Raw genomic sequence first — 26,590 nt, forward strand, 5'->3', positions numbered from 1 at the left:
AAGATAGCACAGGCCAGCAACAATGTAACTTCTTTTAAAATATTTTTGAACTGCACCCGATTGAATCTGTAGATGCAGAATTTGCAGACATGATAGGCCAACTATATTGGTGTGTATGCAGGGGTTTTGTGTAAACATTTTAGAAATTCCATAATACATTTTCTGAGGATAAAAGAATTGATTTTACTACCGTCTTTTGGTAGTATCTCTTGGTGATACTTAAATAATGGTAGGAGAATGTAAAGTAATTTATATCAGAAATGGATTAGAGAGCAATCATAAATGCTTATTAATTTTTCTTTTGCTTTTTTACATTTCTTATGGGTAAATGGAAATACAGAAAGGTGAATAAGTTATTTAAATAGTTTAATGATTATAAATAACCACTCCAGTAACCACTACTCAAATCAATAATTAGAACAATGGAACAATACCAGTACTCCAAACCTCCCTCCCTTCACACACCTCTTCCAGATCATAGCCTCTTCCCTCTCTGTTGACTCGCTTATGAAAACAAATACATATTTCTTTCATCATTGATGACTAATGGTTCATTTCTCTTCATTCCAGGATCCAGGTAGAAAGAAAAGTTCTTTTTGAAACACAAAAAAGCAGGAGATTTGATGGAAGCTCCTGTGGCCTCTGATTAAGTGTGACAAGCATCATGTCTGTTCATATCATTGGCTCAGCCATGTCACATGGCAAAGCCAAAGTTAAAGGATAGGGAATAGAAATTCCACAGGGAAACAGTGCAAGTCATAGGACACTTTGTAATCCTCTGGAGGAGAAAGAGGAGAGGATTCTTAGAAGGATGATAAAATCCATCACTTGTTTCCAGGCAATATAGTTTAGTTTTGCTTGGTTATCAATACAAGTGAAAATGGAATTTTTTGTCTTTTGCTATTTTGACTTAACAGTAAATTTAAAAGATTCATTGCATTTTTGCATAAAGCTGTCGTTTTTTATTTTTCATTTTTATCCAGAATCCATTGTTATATAGTTATCCATAGTAGGTATAATTTACCCGTCTTATTAATAGACATTTACTGTGAATATTCTTGTGTAGATGACCTGGTTTATGTGTTTTAAATGTTTCTCTAGGAAACAGATCCTCAAATCTTTTTTTTTCTTGTATAGAACATAAAAGATTTGTGAAACATATCTAACACTAAATATTGGAAATTTTGTCCTATTAAAATAAAGGATGTAATATTTGGTATAAATATTAACATTGTAAACTATAAACTCATATTACTTTTTTGCATTACTTTTAAAAAATATATCTAAATGTATCCAGAGGAATTTAAATACTGTAGTGATTTGATACTAAAAATGTTCATTTTTCAAGAACAAATTTTAATGTTCAACATTTTTACTATTTCTTTCTCTCTTTCAAATCATATTTACATTCCCATTCTCCAACGAAATTTTACCCTAATGGGTAGTAGTATAGCAAGTACTATTTTCAAGTCTTTTATTGATAACTGTGCCACATTTCTTGACAGCAAAAATGTATATAAATCAGAATTACCTTTTACAATTTTCTCTCACCCCAGTGTTTGAAGTGTTTAAAATGTACCCTGGACTAAGTTATTTCTGTGACTATTATTAGTACCTAATTGGTCAAAATAGTAAATGTATCAAAAATTCTGATAAATAATTACTAAATGTAACGATGAAGTAGAATTAGGACTAGGAGGCAAATTTATGGTGCTTTTGTTAAGGGAATTTTCAAATTCTCTCTCTCTCCCTGTGGTTTTACTCCTCGTGGCAATGCATTATGGTAAGTTTCTGGATGAGGTGTGCATTTATTTTGTGAGGGGCAATTGGGAAAGAGAAGGCAGAGGAGAAGGTCCGCACCCTAAGGCACATTGTAAACACACAGCTGGGAAGAAAGAGTACAGCTCAGAGCAGAACCTGTTTCCATAAAGCACTCTATTCCCATGTTCAAAGCTTTATGGTCTTCCTAAGTGAAGACCGTTGCTCTCTGTGCATACCTAAGACTGGGAATTTCTAAATCGTGTGGAAGTCATAGCACCATCTTTTCTTTATATTGCCAAACTCTCCCTAAGTGGCTGTTCTACGTATGAGTTCTCTTTGCTTACAGTTCTTTGCAGACTTTAGTTTTGGCCAAACTGGTGAATATTCAGTGATATCATATTTTCATTTCACTTTACGATTCCCTGATTACTAAAATGTATGTTTATTGCTTATTTTGTATGTTTTTATTAAGTGACTGTTCAAGCCTTGCCAATTTTCTGCTGTGTACCTTACTGATGACTTTAAGTTTTAATTACAAATATGGCATTCTTTTGCTTGCTCTTTTACTCTTTTCACAGTGCCTTTTCAAATCACCATTATTAAAATAAACAGTTTTTACCTGGTTCGTAGTCTTTTCACTATTCTCCCAGTTCATGTGGTTCTGTGTAACAAAAAAGAGGTCTGCTGTGAAGTCTGAAGTAACTGAGTTTGAATCGGGTACTGACCCTGTGTAGGTATATGAACCTGGGTACATTGTACTCAGTTTCGTAACAGAGAGTAACTTCCCTAATGTTTTGTTTGATATTAACTGAGTATATGTGCCTCACATTATTATACGTGCTTTGTATATATTTAACTTATTTAATGCTCACAACAACCTTGTAAAGTAGGTACCTACCATCACCATTCCCATTTTAAGTGAAGGGTATAAAGAGAGATGAGTGGCTGACCCACGGTAACCAGGGCAGTTGGTGGTAAAGCCAGTATTCAAAGCTTGCCAGCTTTTCCAGAGCCTGAATGCTTTCATTCAAACTATGCTGTTTCCTCAGAAACACGGAAGTGATCATACCTTTTGGCATTGCTGTGAGAGGAAGTGTGGGGAAGGACCTCCACTGTGGGTGGCACAGAACAGAGTTATTATTTCTCATGTAGGCCGTGTGGGTAGTTGAGGAAGCAGAATTAATTAGGACACAGACTTTAAAGTCTGTTAAAAAAGCATATCCTTTTTTCTTTTCCAAATATGGAGCAAGTTGTACATGTTCTCAGAATTGCATACTTAATTTTTTTGGGGGAAAAAATGTGTTTCTGAGCTCAATCATATAACTTATTAATAATCCTGAAAACAATGGAAAAATTTACCCTCCTTTCAACCATCTTGCATAAGGACCAGAGAAAAACAAGAGTTCTAAAACTTTGGCCAAAAATTTGCATAAAAGACAAAAAAATACACCAAAAAATGAAAATGATTCTGGCTATTGCAGAAGGGAACATTCATTCTATAGAACAATGTCTCAACAAGGAAAGGAAAGAAGTTCAAGATGTTAGAGAGGCAGCTAAACAAGGAAGTCGTGAGGTGGGTGGGCAGGAAGTCTTAAGTGAGCCGTGATGAAGGGCAAAGTGGGTTAGTTTTGGATGTGCAGAGGAGGCCCCTTGAAGTCAGCTGTTCCTTAGGATGTACAAAGTGATTTTTTAAATTGTTGCTTTTATCTGGGAGTGCAGGACTCTGAAAATGTTTGACTGTCATTGGTACTAGAACAGTGATGGCAAACCTTTTAGAGATAAGTGTCCAAACTATAACCCAAAACCCACTTATTTATGGCAAAGTGCTAATACTGCAATTAAACCTGAATACTGAGGTTTTAGTTTAGATAAAACAACTCATACATTTATATCTTTTGTATTAAAAGACAACCAAGTATTGCATGTGCCATAGGTTTGCCACCACTGTACTAGCAGAACTAAGAAAAATGTCCAATCTCTACTGTAACAACAGGCCATGCGTCAGTATCCAGTATATGAGGAAATCCATCACAAACCTCACCAGGAGACTAAACCCCCTGAAGAGATGAGGATCATAAGGCAATTGTATCTCAAATGGTTTTAAATTTTCAACTTAAAGATATTTCACCGATCATCAACTTTTTATACTTGATTATAAATCAATAAATTAAACTAAACAAGTATATTTTTTCTACAAATTCTAAAAAATTATTTCTATTTAAAGTTAATGTATTTTTTATCAACTGGTCATTTGTCTAGTTGACAATTTTTTTACTTGATCTTAGCCAAAGACCGAAAAGTGATATCTACTTGTCAATTCTTGATAACCTTCCCAGTAGTGAAGTATTCCTATGAGACTGTTAGCAGGTTCTGAATGTTTTCCTTTGCCTACACATCCCTACCAATTAGAAATACATTTCTGTTAGGTGATTTAACAATAATTTCAGTTTTTAAAATGATTGTAGATGGGAAGGAGACTAATTATATTGTGTGAAATCCTTTATTGATCCTTTAAAAATTATGATAGGTTCACTGAAGCTGAAAATATAGCACAAAGAGATTGTAGGTATACTTTGCCTAGCTTTCCCTCATGGTGACATCTTATATAATTACAGGTTACTATCAAAACCTGGAAATTGACATCAGTACAATCCCTAGACCTTATTCAAGTTGAGTCAGGTTTACATTACTCATTTGTATGTGTTACTTAGAGCATCTGGCCCCGTGGCCAGACCCCGCCTGGACCTGGGGTTGGATGGAGGCAGTATGACAGCTGCCCCAAACACACTGCACTTTCTTGGGTTTTTGCTTTGGGTTTTTTTTGTTCTGTACTAAAGCAGGTTGTTCTCAGCTCTGCCTTTAAGATTTCTCTCTTAGAGAATCAAGAAGTACTTACATTGTACTTACAGTGACTGTTTAAATATGTTAAAGTGGGTTGGAGGCAGAGGGATAACACTGTTGCTCATCCCATTGAGTCCCCAGCCCCAATTCTCCTGTGGTGCAGTGGGCAAGGAAGCTTAGAATAACAGGTGCCTAAGAGTGTTTGCCCTGAGAGCCACACCAAGGGAATTTTCTGTGCCTAGACAGTCTGCGCTGAGGTCAGCCTTGGGCAGCTGGCTGCAGCATGTGAGCACTGTGTGACCTGAGAACTGCTAAGTGCCTCAAGGTCTGAGTGAAATTTAAAAGTCCACGGTACTGTTACAACAGGGGATGCCATCCACAATATGGCCTTACCATTTCTTTATGTAAAACAGGGTTTTTTTGGCTTTATGAAGTACCAAGTTGAGAGATGTCAGCAAAATTCTTATAAAGTGAGACGGATGTGCTGTATTACTTGATTAAGATTGCTAATTGAGGTCAGAGAACCTAATTCTTTCAAATATGTCATCTTGTGTTGGTCAGTTTCCTTCTGTCTCCAAGAGAACCTATGAAAGGTGGTGCTTCTATGTCAAGGTCTTCTGTCTTTCATGACATGTTCATACCACACAGAAATGCATAAATGTTTCATGAAATAATACTTAGACTATGAGAATATGCTCATGTATTCTTCCATATCATTTAACAAATTGGTGGTCATTACTTAATAAATCAATTTTAAGACCCCTTGCTTAAAAACAGAAATAAAACAGTACAGGCTCATAATAGGAATTGAGAAATAAGGAGCTTAATAAAATTCATAGTGACAGCTGCAATTTACTGGCTACATATTACGCAGTAGGTGATTTTACAAGCAACATGATCATTCATAACATTCTTGAGATTCATCCTTTCAATAAATATCTGTTGTGCTTCTCTTTGCCCATACAGTTCCACTTGCTAGAGTCAAAGTAGTGCTCCATAGAGGGGGATAAAGTTAAGTTTTGAGGAACTTTCAGTCTAGTGAGAGAATCTACACAGCAAACACAAGAGCAAATGGAGTACATTTTATGTCACAGGTACAGGAAGAATAATCCATGAAAGGGGGAAGGAGAGGTAGGGAGTTAGTTTAAGAGTGGTGGCCAGGAGAGTCTTTTGCAAGGTGGTATGAAGATGACAGAGGGAGCCATGTGGATATCGAGGGGAAGAGAAATTTTGGCTAGGGGTGTAGCAAGACCCAGATCCTGAGGTAAGAGAATTCTTATAGTGTTCAGTGGACAGGTTGGAGGTGAGATGCTGGTGCAAATAAGCAGGGCCAGGAAATTGATCTCAAGGTCAGACTATAAGGCATTCTGAGCACAAATCTAGTTGACCCTAAAGTCAGGACTTTTTCCATTACTGATAACAGAGTGGTCACCCACGATGTGTCATTAACTAGTCTGTTACTCTCAATATTTGGTGGTCACTTAACATTGTCTGGTAAACTAAGTCAAGTATTTCTGGGTGGGAATCTTGTAATAAAGGAACTTTTCAATATAAGAAAGCCTCCATAAGCTTTACAAAGGTTAATAGGAGAGAGACAAATGCAACCAGTGCATTTAAATGATTAGTTTCATGGTATAGAAGAAACTTTCTTTACAAATAAAATATTTTTAATCCAGTGTCATGTATAAAGTCACCAGAGGAAATAATTTTCAGCAATACAATTTTTCCATTTTCTTGGTTTAAAACTTTTTTACAATAAAAAGTATCCAGTCATTACATTTTGAGACATTATATTTCATTTTACTTTTATGAAGTGTAAATTTATCATGCTAACCAGATATGTTCTTAGGAAAAGATTAGGAGAAAGCAGGACGTACACTCTTAGTATTCTTTTTCGCGTGCTTATCTTTTGCGGTTAGGTAGTCTTTTGGTGCCCTCTGGTGGTAATAGCTGGAGAAAACAAGTTTTGTCTCTAGCATAACTCGCGCAAACTCAGTCTAGTCTTCGCCTTTTGGGGCGGGGCGGGGGGGGGGAGGTATAGTATTGCCCTTTAAACTGCAGTTCGCAGTGCTGCAAAACAAAGCAAACATACCCATGAAATGGCTGTGCACTTGTCAACCCGTCTAGTCTTGCCTCATATAAAAAATTGTTGAAAACTGAAAATTAGAGTAATGTCAACGTCTAACCTTGTAAAATGAGACTATTTCCAAGAACTCAATGTCATGAAGAACATTATAAATATTTAAGAGACTAATAGGAATACATTATTGAAATCATTTCTGTGTAGACACTGTCAATAAATTCTTTAAAAATAAAACATCTAAATTTAAGAGTCATTTAAAATGAGGTTAAAAACCCACCAACACTAAGAAAGAAAGGGATTTTTCCCTACATCTGATCTATAAACTGGTTGACAACAATTGATGGTGTGTGGTCCTGTGATATGTAGTTTTCCATAATTTTTACTTTTATCTGTTCCTTGTCCTTCTGTAGGTCTATGTTTTTTCAATCGCATAAAGCTGATTTTTACAAACCCAGCCTGATACATTCTTTTCACTGATGGTTACAGGATTTGGGAATATATATGGGCTTTTTTCCCCCTTTTCAGTTTACAGTTTATACATGATATATTTCAGTGTGTTTACTTGTTCGGTGTTGAATTAATTTAAATTTTTTGTTTTTTATTTTGTTATTTTTTCATTCATTGATTTAAAACTTAGCATTTACCTTTAAATATTACCATGCATATGTAACAAATCATTGAATTAACGATTCTTTTTAATCAGGGATGTAGCTCAGTGGCGCTGTGCCTGCCTGACAAGTGCAAGGTCCTAAGTTCGATCCTCAGTACTGGGAGAACAAAAAAGAAAGAAAGAAAAAAATAAATTTCTATTTCATTAGTACATGTTGGCAGTACATGAGTTTACATTCATCTTGGGGCGTAGTACATGTACATGGCACGGCTTCTTGTTTTAATCCCCTTCCCACCCACATCCTTCCCTCTGCCCCTAAATTCCCTTCCCCATTTTCATTCTTGTCATTATTATTATTATTTCATGTTTATGAAATATAATATTCATATTCATTCTGGGCATTTGGTACTGCTTACTTGGTACTGCTTACTTGGTACATCTTACTTCCGCTTCCTCTCCCCTCTTCCCTGGCCTTTCGTCTGCTGGACCCTTCCCATTTGCAATACATATATCCCCTTCTTTCATTTTACCCATCCTTTATTTTGCTCTTTGTACTGTACTTTGGCTTATTTAAATGAGAGATACTATACAGTATTTTAACTTGTGTGTCTCATTCATTTCACTCATATTTTCTAGGTGCATTCATTTCTCCACGTCTCCAATTTATCCTTCTTTATGGCTGAGTAGTATTACTTATGTATAGATAGCAAATTTCTTTTATCCATTCTTCTGTTGATGGGCATACAGGCTGCTTTCAGGATTTAGCTATTATGAATTCTGTTGCTTTAAAAATTGGTATCCAAGGACCTGGGATTTAGCTCAGTGGTTCTGCCACCTGCCTCACAAGAGCAAGGTCCCAACTTCAATCTGTGGTACCAAAAAAAAAAAAATTGGTATGCATGTATTGCTGTAATATGATGTCCCACATCTTTTGATCTAATTTCTTTCTGAGAATGATCTCTCTACTTCCTATTATCTATTTTTTTATTTTGCTCTTTATTTTATCTCTGGGTTTCTCATATAAGAGAAATGATGTTATATTTAAGATTGTGTATTTGATTTATTTCACTTAACATTTTCTGAAAAATGGCTCAAGGCTATATTTTTTCCCAGAGTAGTACCCCATGATGTGTAAATAGCACAGTTTCTTTATCCATTCATCTGTTGAGGGACCTATAGGCCACTTTCAAGATTTAGCTATTATGAATTGCTATAAACATGGGTATACATGTATGATGACTTTAACTCTTTCAGGATGATGTCCACAAGCAGAATAGTTGGGTTAAGTGGAATTTCTAGTTTTTGGGTTTTTTTGAAGAATCTCCATAATGGTTTTGATGCACTTTATCTAGATTTTCCCCAAAAGTCTCATACACTCATAGGTGGGGCTTTTCAGAGCTGGCTGGATCTAGGGTGTATGATATTGGGAATAAGGGCTTGTGGTACTAAATCAGTCAACTGATGGGTTTAGAATAGTCTGGGTGTGGATAGTGGGAAAGCCCTTCCTGGGTATGAGTGGTGCCACCCACAAGGCTTATAGCCTAGATGAGATAAAAGGGAAAGGGAGGCTTGCTTTGCTGCTGCTTTGCTGCCTCTTTCCTGCCCCACAATGAACTATTTCTCCTCTGTCAAGTCCCTCTTTCATGCCACCTTATTTTGAAGCCAGCCAACTTTGACTTGTGGTTGTTGAGTATTTTGTCTCAGCAATGAAAAAAGTAACTAAGACAAAGGTTGTACTAGTTTACATTCCCACCAACAGTGTACAGGGGTATCATTTTTATCACAGCCTCACCAGTGTTTATTATTATTTGACTTCTTGATGATGGCCATTTTTGCTGGGTTGCAATGGACTCTCAGTATTGTTTTAATTTACATTTCTCTAATGGCAAGCATTTCTTGGTTGAGCATTTCTTCATGTATTTATTGGCTATTTATAATTCTATGAAGTATCTATTCATTTTGCTTTCCCATTTTTTGATTGAGTCTTTGATATTGAGTGGTCTAAATTTTTGAGGTCTTGATATCTTCTAGATATTAGTCCTCTGTCTGAGGAATTGCTAGCAATATTTTTTCCATTCTGTAGGCTGTTTTTTTCACTCTGCTGTTTCTTTTGTTGTGCAGTAGTCTTTTAATTTAATATGTTTATTTTTTGATTCTTGGAATTATTCCCTATGCAACTGGGGTTCTGCTAAGAAAGGCCTTGCCTATATCCATGACTTCAAGAGATTTTCTCATTTTGTCTTTCAGCAGCTTAAGTGTTTCTAGTTTAACATTCAGTTGTTTGATCCATTTTGATTTTCATTTTGTGCATGGTGAGATATATGGGTCTAGAGTTAATCTTCTGCATATGGATAGTCAGTTTTTCCACCATCATTTGTTAAAAAGGCTTTCTTCCAGTGTGTGTTTCTGTCCCTTTTGTCAAAATAAATTATTTGAACGTACTTTGAGTTGTTTCTGCACCTTCTATTCTATTCCATTGCCCCTCATGTCTGTTTTTGTGCCAGTATCATGCCATTTTTATCATAGTAGCTTTGTAATATAACTTCAAGTTTGGGATTGTGATGGCTCCCGATTTGCATTTTTTGCTCAGGATTGTTTTTGCTATTCCAGGTCTCTTCTGGATCAATATGAATTTTAGGACTGACTTTTCCAGTTCTGTGAAGAGTGATTTCTGAATTTTGATTGGGATTGTATTAAACCTGATATCAATTTTGAAAGCATGGCCATTTTGACTATATTCTGCCTATGCAGGAACAGGGGATATATCAGTCAGTGCTCACTATATAAACAGTTTAATGCAAGATATATAAATATAAGGATTTACAAGGTAGGTTTTAAATGCCCCCCGCCCCCCGAGTCAAGTATGGAAGAGTGTAAAAGGGCTGTCTGCACACTGGAAATCCAAAGGATCCAGTCAAAAGTTGAAGGCCTGGAGCTCACTGTAGAGTCCCATGCAAGTTCATATCAGGAGGCTGAAGGGTCTGTGATGGAAAGCCAAAGAGTCTGCACTGGAAACCGGAAGACAACGTCCAAGGTAAAGGTGAAGACTGGAGCTCCTCTAAAGAAGCAGAAGTGAAACTTCCCTCTTTGTTTCCCTTTTATTCCATTCATGTGACAAGCCTACATGGGGTGGGTCCTCTGTCTTCAGTAAATAACTTCACCTAAACCCAGAGCCATGCTGATCCAATCCAGTTAGGCATTTCTTACTCAAGTTAACACAATTAGTTAACTATCACAGTGGATATCTTTCCATTGTCTGATATCCTCTTCATTTTTCTTTTTGAGAGTATTGTAGTTTTTGTTGTAGAAGTCTTTCACTTCCTTAGATTAATTCCTAAATATTTAATTTTTCTGGTATAAGAAAAATCTTGCTCTAATCTTTAATTCCTCTAAGGGGGTTCATTATTAGTGTACAGGACTGCTATTCATTTTTGTGTGTTGATTGTGTATCCTGCTACATTACTGAATTTGGTTATTAATTTTAAGTCTTTTGGTGGATTTTTGGGATCTTCTATATAAAGGATCACTCCATCTGCAAATAATGATAATTTGACTTCTTCCTTTCTTATATGTTTCACTTTATTCCTTTTTCTTGCCTAATTTCTCTTTCTAATGTTTCAAGTACTATGTTAAACAGAAGTGGTGATAAAGGACATCCTTGTCTTTTTCCCGATTTTAGAAGGAAAGCTTTTCATTTTCCCCATTTAATATGATATTGGCAGTAGATTTGTTATAAATGGCTTTTATTAGATGGCAATAAGGTCCTTTGACACCTATTTTCTTCAGTGTTTTTATCATAAAAAGGTGTTGGATTTTGTCAAAGGATTTTTTGCATCTACCGAGATGATTATGTGATTTTTGTACTGGCTTCTATTTACTTGATTGTTATATTTATTGATTTGTGTACGTTGAGCCATCTTTGCATCCCCAGAGTGAAGCCTACTTGGGCATGATGTATGATCTTTTTGATCATTTGTTGCATTCTATTTGCCAATATCTTATTGAGGACTTTTGAATATTTATTCATTAAAGAGAACATATGTCTCTTTTTTTGGTTAAATACTTATCTGGCTTTGGAATCAAGGCAATGGTTGCTTCCAGGCATGACTTTGGAAGTGCTCCTTCCTTTTCAATGTCATTACAAAGCTTGAGAAATACTGGTATTAGAACTCACTGAAGTTTTTAAATCTTTGTTCAATTTTGGTAATTCATACATATGAATTATGTTCATATGAAATCTATCCATTTCTTCTGAATTGTCCAATTTTTTGGCATACAGGTTTGTGAAGTAGCTGTTAATATTTTTTTTTATTTCAGCAGTGACTATTGTGATTTTAACTTTTTAATTTCTAATTGCATTGATTTGGGTCTTTTTTTGGTTAGATTAGCTAAAAATTTGTCAATTCATCTATTTTTTCAAAGAACCAACTCTTAGATTAATTAATTCTTTGTATTTTGGGGGGCTCAATTTCATTGATTTATCCTCTGATCTTTATAATAACTTTCCTTGTACCTGAATTAGATTTGGATTATTCTTGTCTTTCTAGGACCTTGAGTTCCATAGTTAGGATTTCATTTGGGTTTGCTCTGTTTTTGTGATGTGTGCATTCACAGGTATAAACTTCCCTCTTAGGACTACTTCCATTGTGTCCCATAAGTTCTGCTATGTTGTACTGGCATTGTCATTTAGTTCTAGGAAGTTTCTTGTTTCTTCTGTAACTATTGTTTAGTTAAGACTGCCTTGTGTAGTTTATTTTTTCTTCCCCACCCCATTAAGCTTATTGGTACATTTTAGGTATAAAATACAGTTACATTCATCATTGGGATCTTGTACCATTACATGAGTATTTTGGATCTTATTTTTTCCCCCTACTCCTGCCCTCCCTCCACCCCTCCACCGTTCCTTATTTGCAAAGACTTCGTTTCCATTTTTTTCCTTTTCTCATATTTTTTCTTTTCCCTTCTTTCCTTTCCTCTACCCCTCCCACTTCCCCTGCTCCTTTGCACCTTTACTCCCTATTACACAATATCAATTGTACATTTTTAAAATTATAATATCAAGATCTAGGAGACATTACCACAGATTTTACAGAATTTAAAAGGATATAGAAAGCATATTACAAAAATCTGTTTTGAAATAAATTTGACAACTTCTAAGAAGTACCTTGGAAGACAAATTAATGAAACTAACTCTGGAGGAAATATCAAATTTGAATAGCACCTATTAAAAAAAGTATATACCAAGCTTGAAAAACTACCTGTATGACAACAGCAGGCTCGTATACATTTTAACCAATAAATTATATCAAACATTTAAAGCAGAAAAAAAAAGGAACACTTCTCCCCTCATTTTAGGAAATCAACATTGTGCTAATACTAAAACTGGATAAAGATAATAGAATAAAAAAGTATGAACATAGATATAAATTTGTTTAACAAAACAAACTATTAGAAGTCAGATCTGGCAGGATGTAGAAAGTGGTTTTATTATAGGTATGGCAGTGTTGGTTCAGCATTGGAAAATCCACCCCCAAAAGTCATCATTTTAACAGAGGAAAGGAAAAAGCCATATGATCCCATCACTAGTTGGAGAAAAAGTATCGGACTAAATTCTACAGCTGTTCATGGTGAAAGCTATCAAGAGACTAGAAGTAGAACAGAAACTTCTCAACAGATTAAAGACATGTACTCCATACTTCCAGTGAGAACACTTCATATGAATGGAGAAGATACAATGCTTTCTCCTTAAGGTGGGGAACAAGGGCAGATATGCGTACTCGTACTCTTTATCTGTCCATTAAAGTTTGAAACCTAGGCCCCACCAAAATAGTCTGGCAATAAAATGACACAACTAGGATAGGATTGACATGGCAGAAGCAAAATCTTTATATGTAGATGAAATGATCATCTACAGAGAAAATACTAAGAAATCTCTAGGAGCCCTTAGAACTTGCATTTGAATTTAGCAGAATTAGAAAACACAAGGTATATATAAAAATTCAGGTCTATGTATACTTGCTATAAATGAAGAATTGGATATTGAAATTTAAAAGTTAAGTAGGAGTACAAAGGACTTAGAAAAGTAAAAAAAAAAAAAAAAAAGAAAAGAAAAAGAAACAGTGTTGGATGATGTTTAGTACCTAATTTTAAGACTTCCTCTAATGCTACAGTAATCAAGGCAGTGTTGGTGTAAGGAAAAACATATAGACCACTGGAATAAAACAGAGAATCTAGAAATAGAACCACACATGTACGGTCCACTGATTTTTGAAAGATTATTTAACATTAACATTTTATAGAATATAAACTCAATTCAAGAGCCGAGGAAGAGATAGTGTTTTCAGCAAATGGCACTAGAACACCTGGCATCCATATATAAAAAATTAACCTCAACCATTTATTTCCATACATAAAAATAACTTGAAAGGATCTATGAACGTAAATATAAAAGTCTAAAACTATAAAACTTTAAGAAGAAATTATAAGGGAAAATGTTTATGAATTTAGGGTAGGCAAGAACTTCCTAGGATACAAAAAACATGATGTATAAGAGAAAAAAAATTGATAAATGAGATTCCATCAAAATTTAGAACTTTAAATGACATCGCTAAAATGAAAACTAGTCCTTAAACAGACCATATTTACAATGCATATAACCTATGACCAGAATATATAAAGAACTCTTACAGCTCATTAATAGACAACCCAATTAAAAAGTAGACACAAGATGATAAATACCCAGTACAGCACAAGGAAAGGTGTGCAACACTAGAATCGGACAAATACTAATCACTACATTAACAAGATTGAATTATACACTCATTAGGGAGATGAAGTTAAAAGTTTTAAAAGCTTTGTCATGACTTTTTCTTTTTGTTGGGTTCTCCCCCTTTGCGTTTAATTTGTGATGCCCAATGGATTCATTCTGCTGGGCTTCCTGAGGTTTTGATCCTCATTGTCTTTTCCTAGGGTATTGTCTAAAAATTTTTGGAGTGTTGGTTCGGTATTCATGAAGTTCCTAAGGTTCTCTTTATCATGAAAGTATCTTATTTCTCCATCAATTTTGAAAGATAGTTTTGCAGGGTACATCAATCTGGGTTGGAGGCTGATTTTCTTTAGGGCTTGAAATCACTCCAAGCTCTTCTTGCCTTGAGGGTTTGCAATGAGAAGTCTGCTGTGATTCTGATGGGCTTTCCTTTGTATGTGATTTGTTTCTTTTTTCTCACTGCTTGTACAATTTTTTTCTTCTGTTGGGTTTCTGGAATCTCAACTATTATATGCCTATGTGTAGATTTATTTTTTGATCAAGGCTATTTGGAGTCCTATCTGCCTCACTTATCTGTATGTCAAGTTCTTTTCCCCTCCTTGAGAAGTTTTCTGCCATCATTTCTGTGAACAGTTTTTTTTTTATGTCATCTTCACTCTCTCCTGTTTCTTCATTGACTCCAATCAGTCTTATGTTATTCTTCTTTGCATTGTCTAGCAGGTGCTGGATTGCTTTCTCATGGTCCCTTACAATTTTAAAGCAATTTTTCTTTTCCTGGTCACTAATTGCAATCTCATCTTCTATATCTGAAGTTCTGTCCTCACATTGGTTCATTCTGCTTCATAGACTTTCAATGGAGTTTTTAATCTCCTGGAAATCTGTTTGCATCTGTTGTATGGATTTCATTTGTTTTCTATGTTGGGATTCCATCATGTTCCTCAGATCCTCTATTTTTTTTATGTGTATCCTGTCTAGATTTATTAATCACGTCTTGCACTATGGGCACAATCTTTGGTGTTATCTGATAAATTATTTCTGATTTCAATTTTTCCAGATCCTCTTTTGTTACCAGTTCAGGGAGTCCAGGTGGTTGAGTATCAGATTATTCCATCTTGTTTCCCTTTGGGATTCCTCTAGGTGATCTGGAAGTCTGTTTTTGAGGCTTGTTTAATGTCTTCTCATTTCCAATGGGGGAGGGATGCTGCTGTCAACCTTGCAGCTCACCTCCTCTGCCCTAGGAACAGTGGAATGGTGGCAGGGGAGCCTCCTCCTGGGTGCTGGGATTGGCTCACTTCCTCTGCCCTAGGAGTGGTGGAATTGTATTGTATACTTTCCACCCATTTGGATAATTTCTGAGTTTTCTTTTGTCACTTATTTCATTGCACTATGGTATGATAATATAAATTGTATAATTTCACTTTTTTACATTTACTTGTGGCTGATTTATTGGCTGTTATATGGTCTATTTTTGAGAAAGTTCCATGTGCTGCTGAAAAGAATGTGTATTCTATTGTTGAGTGGAATACTCTGTATAAATCTAAGTCCTTTTATTTGAAAGTTTTTGTTCAACTCTGATATTTCATTGTTGATTTTTTTTGTCTACTTGATCTATCTATTTGTGATAGTGAGGTATTCAGGTTCCCCTACTGTAATTGTATTTCTGTCTGTTTGATCTTGTATGTCTAGTAGTACTTGTTTTATGAAGTTGGGTGCACCACTGTTCAGTGCATATATGTTAGTATTTGTTACCTCTTCCTGTTAGATTGTTCCTTTAACCAATATTTACTGACCTTTTTTGCCTCTTTTCATGAATTTTGGATTGCAGACTACTCTGTCTGAATACAAGATTGCTATACCCTGCTTTTTTCAGGTCTTGTTGCATGAAATGTTGTTTTCCATCCTTTGAATACTTTCAGTCCATGAGAGTTTCTTGTATACAGCATACTGTTAGATTTTGTTTCTTGATCCTTTCTGCTAATTTGTGTCTTTTGATTAGAGAATTGAGATCATTTACATTGAGAGTTGTTACTTATAGGTATTGACTTATTCCTGTCATTGCCTTATTTTCTTGTTGTTGATTCCCTGTCTTTCCCTTCTATTTAACTGCCTACCAAGTGTTTTCATTCTATTAGACTTTTTGTCATTGTTAACTTTTTGTCTCTTTCTAGGATATCCTTGAGAATTTTTTGAAGTGCTGGCTTAATGGTCATGAATTTCTTCAGGTACTCTTTATCATGAAAGAAAGTATTTTATCTCTCCATCAATTTTGAAAGATAGTTTTACAGACTATGTCAGCCTAGGTTGGAATGTTTTCTTTGGTGGGGGGGCTTGAAACACTTCCCTTCAAGCTCATCTGGCCTTTAAGTTTGTGTTGAGAAGTTTGCTGCAATTCTAATGGCTTTTCTTTTGTAAGTGATTTGTTACTTTTCTCTAACTGCTTTTTAACATTTTATTCTTGTGCTGTACTTCTGGGATTTTGAATATGATGTGGGAAGTTTCTTTTCTGATCTTGGATATTTGGGATTCTGTATGCCTCATTTATCTGCATGTTAAATTCTTTTACCTTATTTGCAAAGTTTTCAGCTATTATTTCAATAAATAGGTTTTTTATATTATTTGTGCTATCTTCTGATTTTTCATTAATTCCAATTAACCTTAGACTAGTCTTCTTTGCATAATCTAGGAGCTGGTGGATCCATTTTTCAGGGGTTTTGTTTGTTTGTTTGTTTTTCTAAAATATCTCTCATTAATTGGTCACTGTCAATAGCCCTGATTTCTAGTTCTGAGACTCTGTCCTCACATTGGTAAATTCTGCTGCCTACACATTTAATATAATTATTATTTAAAATTTGTAATTTTTAATCTTCTGAATTTCTATTTGGAGCACTTTTATAGACTCTGATATATTTCTATGCTGGTCATGCATGTTTTGCACTTGTTTGGTTTAGCTCTTGTTTTTGTTCTTACTGGTGTCTTCTTTAGACTTGCTGCTGATTTTGCTTAATTTTGTTAGTTATATATTCTGTGATCTTGACAAATGCCTTATTGAACTCTTTTGCTATCCACCTGATACCATTTTGGATAATTCTACTGTGAGGTTTCCCCCCCTTCATTGTTACATGGATCAGCTTTGAGGGAGTTGAGCATTTTTGCAGGCATTTTGTTGACTTGTCTGCTAAACTTTCTATTTTTGTTTCTTTTATGTTGAGGTTCATGGATTTATTGTAGGGGAAACCTTGTTTCTAGTATGGAGATTTTTTTCAGTTAATATTTACTTTTCTATGATGTTCTCTGGGTGTGGCTACCTACTGGCCTTTGCCTCTGTCCCAGGAGTCAACCACCTGTGTTTACTTGAGATGTGAGACTGCATCAAGTTTGGCCCAATACCCAGTTCTCCCAGAATGGGCCACAGTATTATTTATGACCCCTAGGCAATCTAGATTTTGTCATCTCAAGAAAACAAGTTAATGACAACAGCTATGATACCTTTGTTATGGGAACAAAATCAGCATCAATTATAGTATTAAATACAAACTGAATATTGACAACCCCTAGTGATCAACAAAATACCACCTTTGTCCATAGAAAAGAGGTCTATAATTATAGTATGAGCACAAAGACAAACCAAATATTAACCTACTATTGACCTACAGGAAATATCTACTAAATGGAACAACTTTATTTCTCCTAAAAGTATCACAGTATTCAATAGCAATAGCATAAATTTAACTATTTAGACATTCATAAAGGTTAGTGATTTTTCTAGGAAAGGTGTAGAGGGTGGGAAACTGAAGAATGGAAGAAGAAAAGAACCAAAATTTGAAAAATTAATCGATGGGATATGAGAAGGAGGAGAGAAAAGTAAGACGGGGACCTATTAAGGACCAAGAGGAAATTAATAGTGAGGAGAATGGTTGCTGGAAAGAACAAACAGGAAAAAGATGAAAATAGGTAAAAGCAAAAACAGGAGATCAAAGAAAGAAGGAAGAGAAAATAAAGTTAGAAGGAAGAAGATAAAAAGGGATTAAAAAAAAACCTAAAAGAAGTTACAAAAAAAAAAAGTGGGTGGAAAACCCCTAACCCTGAAAAAAGCTACTGAAGGAAAGATAAAAATACTACGATGTAGGAAAATTTTTAAAAATATAGAAAAAAATTCCTGTGTTATTGAATGAGTGGTTTCTTTCCAAGATCTGCATTCTTGGGACCTAGCCAGACATGATTTTCTATGCCTACCTTAAGGGCCTACAGGTCTTCGAGGTCCCTTCCTTGTGCTGGAAACCCTTCTGTCCTTTCAATAGGTACTGTGGTTACCAGTCAAACCAAGGTATGTCCTTGCGCCCATTGGTAGATGGGGAATGTGATCAGCCCTCCGTTCTCTGCTGGATGTAGGCCACGAGGAAGGATTATTGGGCTGCTGGGCTGAATGTCCACAGTCGTAGGGTCTCGTTTCTCCCTTTTCTCCCTGGGTGTTGTTTTCACCCAGGATTAGGTTAGTTGGTGAGTCTTCGCCTCTGGTGATCCCCTGCAGGCAGAGCACCTCTCCCCATAGTTCTGCTCTGTCCATTGTGGGTTGCAGCTCTGGGTCGCTCTCTCACATCAGGGCAGGACCCCACTCCTGTGCCACTCTTCTTATTTTCTTTTTACAAGATCGTGATTAGACAGATGTTATACCTGTGTCTTCTATGACTATCTTTTCTTTCATCTAAATATTTTCAATTTATGTATTCATTATCTCTATATACATATATATATGCTTCTCTCTCTCTCTCCATCTATCAGTCAATCTATACTTTTTCATTTGTTTCATTCTGAGTATCTTCTTCAAACTTGTGTTCCAGGACAATACTACTTCTCTTTACAGCTGTATCTAATCTGCTATTTTCACTCATAGAATTATAATTTAATTTTTAAATTTTGCTTTATTATTTTAAAATTTCTATTATCTTTTTAAATCTCGGGTCTTGCTCATTTATTTAACTGTATCTTTTATATTTGAACATTTTATATATTGTCATCTTTTATTTTGTGCTTGATAATTCTAGTATCTGAAGACTATTTTTTCCTCTGCTGAATCACTGTACTTTAAAATTACTGAAACCCAAGTTGGTGATTTTCCTCAAAAAGAGATTCACCTTTGCTTCTGCCTTGGCTAAATTTATTCTTCAGAACTGGAAATTATTAGAGGTTTTCAAGGGTTACCATGAGAATTTGAGATCTTCCATCTTCCTTCCTTGGGCTTTTACATTTCTGGGAGGTCCTTTCTCTGAGGATATTTGTCTTCATTAAGAAGGAGAAAGTTATGGTAGGTACACAGTAAAACAAGAAAAGAAAACATCTGGAAATGAGGAGACTGTAGCACCTCCAAGTGCCCCCTATAGGAAGGACCAGCTGAGACCTGAAAGAATGAAGCCTTGGGCCACCCACCAGGTCAAGAAGGCTGGGGTTGACTGTAAGTGGGTAGTGGAGGAAGCTGTAAATCTGAACTAAGCTTTCATGACCTGTTACAGAAAAAAGATCATAGTAGCTACCAATATGTTCTTCCTTGCATGATCAGATATGTATTTACTTAATTTCTCTTTCCAATTGTAGTTTACAACTTATGGAATGTTAAAGTCTAACTAAACTGGAAAATGAATGATTAGTGCAATCACTGATGAGATTTTGGATGTCTCTCTCCAGAGATATGATGAACGTATTTTTTGTTTGCATGAAGGATAGCCTCCTCATATTAGGGGAAAATGCATTTTTTTTTTACAAAAATGTAAATGTTGGAAGAATGATGTGTGCAGATGTTGTGCTGTTAAAGAGTCAGACTGCCAAGGAAGCTGGATCACTTATGCCAACACCCATTCTTACAACTACTATGCAGAGACTGAAGAAGTACATTGCATCCTCTGACCTACATGGAGCTAATATTCACTGCAGCTACTGTTTTAGATTCTACAAGGCAGATGCACTGACATGAGAGCAATTCAGAACTGAGTCACAAGAGGATAGTAGCAAAATGTAGGGCACCCACTTTGCTACACATATTATGTCAACAAAGTGAGGTGTGTTTATGAGTTAACTGCTATGGCAGTGGCATTCTGACCATGATAGAAACCGAAACTCATTCTCTGTCCCGTCTTAGGTGTTATTTGGGACAGTGTTTTTGGAAGCCTCATCTAAAGATTCTTCCTTCAGCTCTTTGACCACTTCTGTGAGCTACCTAGGTAGTCTCTTATAATCCCTTTCTGCCTAAACTGTAAAAGATTATATTGTTTTTTTTAAAAAAAACACTGGCTGTTATTCTAAATATGAGGGTACCCACATTGTGACAGGTAGTGTATCCACCATCCAAAGAACTAAGGCATTGTATTCCAAAGATAAAAGAGTCTTCTCTCGTTTGTACACTTGAGAACTTTGTTTTAGAAGTAAACATAGTTCATGAGCTTTAGGCCATGGCCACAAATAAAGGCAGTGGTTGCTGTCATCTGTCCTGAAAGAGCAGTGATCAAGGGGTTGACTTTGAGAAGGGTACACATTTAGACATAGCCATATGTGCATTTTATAACACGTTATTCTTTTCACATAAGAAATGGAAGTTTAAAATTTTATATAAAAATGTGTTATAAATATATTTATCAAACTGGGGTTTTAAAATGTTTACTGTTTTCCAACCTGTACTCCATTTACTAATGAAAAATTTACTAAATTGTTAAATATTATTTTACAACATTAATTTGTATGAATTGCCAATATAAGCTATATCAATTGATTATTTGAGATTTAAGATTTTTGAAGCCTATATTAAAAACACTTCAATGACTATCAAATTTATACATATTTGTAAATGTTTACTTATATTTATAATTATTTCTCTAAGTAAAGCCTAGGCAGGGAGTTATTGGATTAGAAGATTTAAAATATTTTGGAAAAAAAATGTTGTAATGTATATTACCGGATTGACTTCCAAAGAATTTGTGGCAAGTTTTAAGTTATTTGAATATTTGTAAGGATTCCTGTTTATTTACATACTCGCCAACACTAGGCTTTAGTTTTTTTAAATTGCCAATTTACTGGTGAAAAATCACAAAAATTTTGTGACTTTTATGAAATTTAAATTATTTAATACTTTTTCTATTTATATTTCTTCTTTGGAGAACTGCTTTATTGTGAATACTATGGTTTGGATGTGTCCTCCAGAATTCATGTAATGGGAAAAGTCCCCAGGAAAACATTTGAGTCATTAGGGCTCAGCCCTCATGGATGGGTTGATACAATTATAGAGGGGCCCGATGGCGGGGTTTGAGCCCTATCTCCTCCTTCATCCCTTCTGCCGTAGGAGGACAGAGCTGTGCTCTCTTCTGGAGGAGGCAGTAATGAGCTAGCATTTGGGGAGCAGAGTGACTGAGCCCTCACAATCCAGCACCTTGAATGTGGACTACGAATCTCCAAATCCATGAGAAACAAACTTCTACTCCTTATAAATTACCAACTCCTATGTATTTTGATACAGTAGAACAAATGAATGAAGGCTCTTTGCTAATATTGTCCCATTATTTTAAAACATTAAAATTTTCTTATAGATCAAGTCAAGATTTATCCCCAGCACCCCATTTGTATAGATATCGATTCTCTAGATATTTTCCTTTTCTTGGAAGCATACTTTATGTTTTTTCTGTCACAGAGAAATAATATCATACATGGCAGTTCATTAATACTGAAATGTTTACTTAGTACTTCACCTACAAAATTATGCATTTCATAATAGCAAGGGACTTCAGTGATCACTACACTCTTTGGGCAGGTAAAACATTATTAACAACATTACTACAAATGAAGTAGTTATGATCAGCAAGGTTAAATATTCACCTACTGACTTTTGTTTAGTTAATGTGTTAGAAAGTCTCATGTTACATTAAACATTCACAGTATCCTCAAGCAATGTGGGAACTGTAAAACAGAGACCGGGTAATATTCTCACTTGCTGTCAGCATATTAAAATGTATTTCTGTTTACCCAATTAAATACATTCATGAATTGCAGTATATATTTTACATTTAACTAACCATTTGTTTTCATCAAGATTTGTTGGGTTGTGTTGCAAATATGAGCAGTCCACACATGTCAGTGGCTTAATAACATATTTATTTTTACTCATGATAAATATCAAAGAGAGTACCAGGGTTCTGCTCTTTGTAATTGAGCTCCAGATTTTGGCAGCTGGAGACTCAATGTCAGCATAAAATTACAGAATTTCTGAGACTGGAAAACAGGGAGAGGAGGAAGAAGAGGAGAAGGAAGAGGAGGAAGAGGAGGAGGAGGAGAATGAGGAAGAAAATTTTGGTGAATCAGCAGCATTTCAGAGAATCTTTGAGTAAGAGGATTATTTATAACTTACACAATAAGAATAGTACATGTTAACAGCTTTCACTTCTGAAAGCCCCATACACCTATACTCATATCCCCCCCCCCCCGTGATATCAGGGATAAATAATAAGTGTTTTACTCCTGGGAGGGCTGTTCTGTCTGGTAGTATTTTATAAAAAATTCAGTTATTTACTTCCACTAACTTGACCTAGCCACTGTCCAGAATTAATTTTGAGGAAAACTTCAGAGCTGTCCTGCACAGAAGAAATGTCTTCTTAATACAGGAGTAAGAATGGATCCATATACAAGTGAGTACAGCACGAGCCAGGTAGCCAGGATAATTTAGAAATGATGATAATAGAATTAGTAAAAGAGAGAAAGTTTCCATCACACTGGAGTCTATTTAGTGTCTGTTGCATAAAATAAATGAGACTATTGGAGTTTGTGCAAGATAACAGAGGGCAAACTCCGCAGCAGAGTAAAAAAGATGTAGATTAAGAATAAAATCACATGGTACAAAATGAGTGAGTGAGTGATACACACACAGACAATTTAACTCCCTACAAGACCCTTCAAATTCAATACTATTTCATGCTTCAGATGAGTGAACTTCATCCCAGTATTCTTTGGCTAGTAACTTATAGTGCTACTATGCTAATCCATATCAGTGTGATTTTGCAGCCCATGGTATTTCTCTCTTTCAGCGACAATTATTATCTTATCTAGGCCACTTCATTATACCTAAAGAACATTTATCAATGTCTTAATATGAGATTGGTTGTCAAAAATAAAATCATGGTTATACACTTTGTATTTTTAAACTCAGATTGTTCTGTATATCACATAAGAATGATCAGATTATTTTCAAGCAAATAGCATTTTTGTGGCAAAGAACTACTTATTTCAAGAATATTCCCATAAGTCCTTTGATCCCTGGATTTGTTATTGCTACGCACTTGGAAGGACAGTAATTATACTTATAAGAGAAAGCTGGCATTAACTATTCACTAAATATGAAGTCAGCCTACAACATTTCCGATTGAGTCCCACTAGATGATGCTGTTGAGTTCAAGATTCAACTTGCTGTATATTTTAACACAGGAATGTGACCGATTGTAGAAGATGTTTTTATTGTTCCTTTCTCTTCTAAATTAATATTTAAAACAAAATTCAGATGATTTTTATTCAGTTTGGAGGTAAATAATAATTTATCATATCTGGAAATTTGAAAACATTGTTGATTTAAGGAACTAGTATGATATCTGATATTTTGTATTACACTTCATATAAATTATCTTTTACTATAAATCATAGTCTTTGGTCATTTTTGCATGTGTTTTAAGTTTTGATCATAGTTATTCTTCTTTTCAGGTAAAATATAGATTTTATTTTTGGACTACTGAAAGAGTAGGATAAAAGCTTTGCAAATTTTATCAGGCAAGATAACATTTTAAGTGAGTATGTTTATGTGTAAAAGCAGACTACTTTTGAGTATAAACTTTCACACAAATTGCATGAGGCATTATACACCAAGATAAAAATTCTAAAAAATAAATAACCCTTCTTTCAATTAGTGAATGATGAATGAAACATATAAATAATTACACAGATTCTGTCAGTGTTTTATGGCAGAATAATAATGAACCAAACAACTCAGTCTGGTAGTTTTTTGCAATATTCCTAATTAGATGCGCAGTTGGAGGGGACCTCAGGAATTATCTGGTCCATCGCCATCACTGTACTGATGAAGAACCCAAGAATCTTGACCATGTTTTTAACTGCAAGAAAGATGATTCTCCCGACTCTGCTGAGTTGTCTCTTATTATCTGGGTCTTTATGCAGGATTTGCTTGTTCACAGTGTCCAGAGCAGGACCAGATCATGAGTAAAGAACTGGGGTCTTCACACAGTGTTTGTGGATGATCTCTTGTTTTTCATAAAATTTGTACAGTTGATAAGTGGCTTGGATGACAGTACTGGTAATACAAAAATACAGCACATGTAAAATCTGATACATGCAGGTTTCCATTGGACCGTGTGTGACAGGTGTGGGAAGTGGAGTTGGCACTCACTGTGGTATGCAATTGAGTCATGAAAACTATTCCTAAAGATCACATTGTAATGTTGAAAGTTCATGATCTTATGGGGAGTACATTTCTCATGTTCAAGGCAGTGTGTTGGACATGCATGGTTTACAACCTGTGAAACCCTGGGCAACGTTCTTTGCCTCTCTGACACTCAGGCATCACATCTAGAAAATGGAGTTAAGCTGGATGCAATGGTGTGCATCTATAGTCCTAGCTACTTGAAAAGCTGCAGTGTGTGTGTGTCTGTCTGTCTGTCAGTCTGTCTGCCTGCCTCTGTGTCTCACTTGAACCCAAGAGTTTGAGACCAGTCTGGGCAATACCTTATTTCAAAACAAACAAACAAAACAAGAAAAATACTATACAATAAAGTACCTACTTCATGTAATTGTACAGCAACTCTCAACAGTGATCCCCTTATTTCATTAAGAAATCATTTTTAAAGTGGGAAATAACTTAAAAATCTCTGTTTACATGTGGATCAACAATATCTGATGGCATTGTGACTAAGTAAGTTGTATTGTGACTCTGTCAGTGATCAATTTTTGTTATTCTTTGGGTCTAGATTGGCAAAGCTCATTTGATTGTTTGCCCTGACATAGCCAGAATAAAGCTGATGGAAACCAACAGACTACAGAAATCAACAGGATATTGAAAAATCCAGGCAACAGGATTGCACTATTTATGGAGGTCTAGGGCTGAAGTTACCTTGATTGGATTTCTTATGATGTAACGGTGCAGAATGACACACTGCACTCCTTTTCTTACACTCTGTTACTGTTCTATTCCTAAGGATATCTAGTAACATGTTACAAATTATAGACATCCATATATCCTTAAACTATGAGCATTCCTGTAGTTGGATTTTTTTCCTTTCTGTTTGTCTTATATTCCAGCAGATGTCAGTCATTCTCTTTCTATAACCAACATTTAGTCTTACCTGCCTGTGACCAGCTGAAGAGAATCACCTTTAGTTATGTCAAAGTGTTCATCTGTAACAACAATAATGCTTCCCATTAACCTATCATGGACTTGAAGGATTTTGCATTCAAGCAATAACGAATTTTACTTTCTCATTTAATGTATTTAAAAAAAAATCTCTATCTCAATTTCCAATATTATACCTAGGAAATAAATAAGAGAACAGAGAAGACATGCAGGGGATTTAAATGTGCATTTGTGGTAAAATAACTTGTATTTCTATGAGAAAAGACAAATCACTCTTTGATGGCAATGTAAAGTTATGATTTCATCATTCTGTGGTTTATGGTGTACATTTGTGCAGGCGTGTGTGAAACAATGTGCTAAATAGCAGTTAGTGTACCCAGCCATTGATCTCAGGAAGGGCTGATTTTATAAAACCAGGGTAAAACAAGCTTAATTTGTTCAGTTTCTAAAGTGATGAGGTGGCTTTTTAAAAGAAAATATAGTTAAGTGCAAAAGTCAATGTATTCTTAGATGTCTCTCAAAATACTTTTATATTTTAAATCTCCTTTCTTTTTAAAATAGAGATTAGTAATTCAGTCTTAAAGAGTATGTCCATTAAAAGTGACAAATATTGCCAGTCTTCTTGGCACATTCTGAATTTATTGTGGGAAAACCAGTAATTTCTCTGTAAGCTTTTGTGATTCTTGTGTTTGAAGTTAGTTTAGAGAACCAGTTTGGCTAAAGGCCATGTTTCAGAGTAGGAATTTATGCTTATCTCTGGTGGCTCTCCCTGACAGAGGAACATTAAACTTCTCACAAGATCTCATCTTAACCTGTTTTGAAGATCCTACTTTTCTACAGGTTATTTGCAACCAGGAAAAATAAAAATTACAGTATTTCTCCTCACTTTATTTATTGAGAATTCTTTGGCTTTTGGTATAATTTACACTCTTTTAAACACAAAAGACAATTACAAGGGATGTATGTTAAAGAGTAGTTATTCACCAGGAAACATACAGAAATAATCAATGACAGAAAGATGCCAAACAAAGGAAACTTAGAGAAAGAAGAAACAGTTGTATACCAAACAACTATTCATTAACTTTGTGAAAAATAATATGATATCAAAGTTCAGTAGGAAAATATACTATTTTTAAATTTTGAAGA

Source organism: Heterocephalus glaber, unplaced genomic scaffold (assembly GCF_053883595.1).
Source record: "Heterocephalus glaber isolate CG9 unplaced genomic scaffold, H.glaber_assembly_v1.0 deba00001461, whole genome shotgun sequence".
NCBI classification, from domain to species: Eukaryota; Metazoa; Chordata; class Mammalia; order Rodentia; family Bathyergidae; genus Heterocephalus; species Heterocephalus glaber.